Source organism: Frankliniella occidentalis, unplaced genomic scaffold (assembly GCF_000697945.3).
Source record: "Frankliniella occidentalis isolate FOCC.00 unplaced genomic scaffold, Focc_3.1 Scaffold61, whole genome shotgun sequence".
In the NCBI taxonomy this organism is placed as follows: domain Eukaryota; kingdom Metazoa; phylum Arthropoda; class Insecta; order Thysanoptera; family Thripidae; genus Frankliniella; species Frankliniella occidentalis.
The window spans coordinates 877,130-880,925 of NW_026267191.1; the positions used below are offsets into that span (position 1 = coordinate 877,130).

At 53.2% G+C, this 3,796-nt stretch overlaps 1 protein-coding gene across 4 annotated transcripts in view; it reads right to left on the reverse strand.

Moving 5' to 3' along the window:
- Nucleotides 1–3,796, reverse strand: part of LOC113209862 (lachesin) — a 206,866-nt gene that overhangs the window by 198,777 nt on the left and 4,293 nt on the right. For 3 of the 4 annotated variants that reach the window (XM_052267918.1, XM_052267916.1, XM_052267913.1), the window contains exon 1: nt 3,536–3,690. The exons of the other annotated variant lie outside the window; for it this stretch is intronic. The gene's annotated coding sequence lies outside the window, so the exon portion shown is untranslated. Of the gene's footprint in view, nt 1–3,535; nt 3,691–3,796 lie in introns of those variants that run through there. 4 annotated transcript variants of the gene reach the window in all.

A 3,796-nucleotide genomic window follows, 5' to 3' on the forward strand; every position in this document is an offset into this window, starting at 1 on the left:
AGGGGAAAGCCGCCGACATGCCGGGGATGCCTGGCTGTCTGGGAGGGGACCGGCCTCGGGGGGTTGGTGGCGCGCCCAACGGCGGGCGGCGGTCAGAGAGTTAGCTAGAGCAGCAACTATTTTCATTCCACTTTTCGTTTTGTTTGGGGGGCATACACTATTGCAGTTAGGAGGTCACCCACAAACAGTGTGCGTTCGCTGATGTTGTCCGTACACAACCCCCCGCCCACTACCCACGTTCGGCCAGTTTCGTATGACTCCCCTACTACCTTTCACACACGACTGTTTGCGACCAATGACATCCAAAACTAACTACATCCCTTCGTGTGTCAATAGCCGGGTCGTTAATTGAGTATTTGAGAATCATTTAAAAAAAATAACATGCCCATGTTTCTGAAATGTCTCTCCTCGCTCGCCTCTCTAACAGAATAACTACGAAAGTGCAAATGGAACAGCCAGGAAGTCCGTAGAAACCGGCAAAATAATGTTTTAAAAAAATAATTGGATAGATACAACGTCTAGAACGATAGCCTTATTGTCTTCGAATTTTTGTGGTTATCTAGGTATAAATGAAGTATACGTCAACACAGTTAAGCAAGAGAGGCTACAAAAAAATTTGAGACCTTCCTGAAGTTTGAAAAAAAAAAAAAAAAGGTTATTTACCTAATTTTATCACAATAGCACTGGAAACGCAAGTGTGTGAATGTCGCATTTTCTAGGAAAAATTCACATGTTTACCCCCATAAGTGTACGAATGGATGTTCAGACACCTGCAAGTGTGCGACCTTCACACACTTGCGTTTCCAGTGAGACCGCAACAAGACTCAAATAGCATGTAATCGAGTAAAACCAAATTGACTTTTCACATTGGAAATCCAAGTGTACAAATGGCGCTTACAGGAACCCACACTGAGCAGAATGAGGTGGAATTAATTAGACTAGAGGGCCTCCAGTCAGCACAAATTTGATATCCTAACAAAGAAACGTCTTCCGGTATTACTCACCAATTTCGCTGGGAGCGACACATAACACAGGGGACGTAGGTAGACTCGGATTGCCGATAGTTCTATCAGCGCATAAAAGGTCTTTAGGTCGTTTTTGACTCTTATCCACAAGAGAAACCATAAAAGAAGCAAAAAAATGTGATCTACAACCTACAAAGTGCCTCTCCGGAACCGTTTGAAGTACATCGCCCAGATTTTCCTAAAGCTTTTCCATCACTATGCAGTAAAATGAAAGGCAATAATAGAACGGTCCACCTACACATAGCTAAACATCGCCGCCCCGACCAGCGCGGCCCCTCCTGAGGGCGCAATAGCTGGGCGCTGGCATCACTGCCGATTGCTTGTGTTTATCACTGGTAAGAAAGTTGAGCAGACAGCGGTCTCAATTCGTACCCGATTTTTGTCTCGTCTCTAAGAAGGCATTTCGTGTTTTATCTGAAGCGTCTTTAGCCGTCCGCAGCTGAAACATGCCACAATCGCATCGCAAAATCTGCGATGGTGCAGTGTAATGTTAAAGGTCACACGTGTCGACGTATGAACTGACACATCCAATGTTTCTTTCGCAAAAAAAAAAGGGGGGGGAACACGTATTTGAGACTTTGCGAATTTGGCAACTGGCCGTCAGCGTGTATGATGATAGTCCAGGCCGTCAACACGGAGAAACGGAGAAACTTTTCGACCGCTGGCGACAAAATCGTCACTTCTTTGGAGAAAACATTGTCTCATTGTCTTGTCGATTTGTGCGGACTAGCTTTTCGACCGCTGGCGACAAAATCGTCGCTTCTTTGGGTAAACGGGTCTCACCGGGTAGCAGCGGGTTACCCGGGTAACCCGGGTACCAGGGTGGAAACGGTATGTAAAATCGCCTACCAACAGTCGCAGTTCCGCCGGGTATACTCGGGTATACCGGTGTTACCCGGTAAGACCCGTTTACCCGGTTCCTACCCGGGCGGGCGGGTACCCGGTTTACCCGGTTTACCCGGTTTACCCGGTTTACCCGGTTTACCTGGGTACGCGGGTAAAAAAGGGAGCCCTACAGCGCGTTGCTTTCCCGCGCCGACCGGCGACCCGGTCCTCGCTAAGCCACAAATTAGTCGCGCCTGCTTGCTTGCCAATCGTTATAATTGAAAACAGCTCTGAGCTCTGTCAGTGTCAGCTTTGTGACTTTCGAGCTTTACGGTTTGACCGAGCAGACACTGTTATTTCCGAGCGGGATTCTAGTTTTCTATAGCCCGCTTTGCTTGCTACCACTGCTGTTTGAAAACTGACTCGCTCAGGCTGTAAAGGGTCGCCCAGACAGTACGTCCGGGTTTTAGTTTTTTGTTTTTTTGTTTTGTTTTTTAGATTCCTTTAGCAAACTACGGGGAGCTCGGCGCCTGCGAGACTCAGGGTGGGCCAGCCCGCGGTACACGCATGCACTGAAGGCGAGTTGTTGCCTACCCACCAGGCGCTATCTGAGCTTGCATCGGCCGAACTATTGGGCAACGGGCGAAATGACGGACGAACTTTCTGATTCCTAAGGTGTCATGACAGGCATACACGCCAAACCAGAAGTACGCGGTGCGTGTGACTAGGGCGGGTCCCATACAATTGCCTGGTACAAGGGGGTGCGGGATTTGGGTCGTTTCCCAGGTATATGCGGGGTATCCTATGTCGCCAGGTAATTGGCTGGAAATCCCTCTCGTTGAATCTGGAAGGAGTAAGGCGCTATCGACGCCTGTCCGCGAGGAGAATTCGCCTAGTAGGCAAGCGTCGAACCCGCCCACTTGACACAGGTGTCTCGTGGACAATAATTTTTGCCTACGTTTTTTGGCAACACTGCCGCCTAGGCGTATCCGTGGAGTACCCGTAGTGGGTTCTGGCAGATCTGAGGGTCCACGAGGTATACCGCGGGGTGACAGCCGTTGGGTAAAGGGCCTCCCCGCATGGAGCTACAAGCAGCAGGGAGTTGAAAGGTGGACAAGCGCGCTCGACTCTCAGGACGGCGCTGGTCTCAACCACTGAACCTCCACGAGCGGCGTGTACCTGTACATGGCATGAGGGCAAGCACGAGGGGGGGGGGGGGCAGTAAGTGAAGTTAATGCAAAAGGAAGTTCGCCGCGCGCTGAACGTACAAAAGAGCATCAAATTTGACCCGCTGTCTGCAAAGTTTCGAAAGGTTCAGTGTGTCTTCAGGTCGGCTCGACGGGTGTGGTTGCCCCCGCGGCCCCTGGACCCGTCACCGCCGGCGTGCTCAGCGCTGTCAGCACCGACCTTCACGTGGTTATTCTCGTTAACTGGCTAATCGGGATCAGAGGAGAGGATGACACATTGACAGATGTCAGGAATCCTATTCTAGCGCGCTCAGAAAGGTGGTGAGTTGCTTTTAGCCGCTGTCACGGCGGACGTGGGCGGGCGGGCCAGTGCTGGTCCGCGAACAGCTCCCTAGGGCGCGCGCAGGTCAGGCCTGGGCCGGTTACTATGTAAGGGGGACCGGGGCCGTCAGCGACACGTCCTCGTCGAGGCACTCGCGGGACTCGTCGAACACTCACACTCGCTCGCCACTCGCGCGGCCGGCTCTTCGGTTGTGCCCCTGCGTTCAACCTTCCTCCTCGTCGGCCGTCATGCTGTCTCTCTCGCACCCGCAGGCGCGGCGCCGCGGAGGGGGCGTGAGGGCGCTCGCGGGGCGCGGCGGCGGGGCGGGGCGCGGCGGTGGTGCGGCGGCGGGGCGCGGCGCTGGTGCGCGGCGGGACGCCACGGGGCGGGCTGAGCGCGGCGGCGGTACGGTGCGGGCCGCCCGGAGCAGCGTGCGG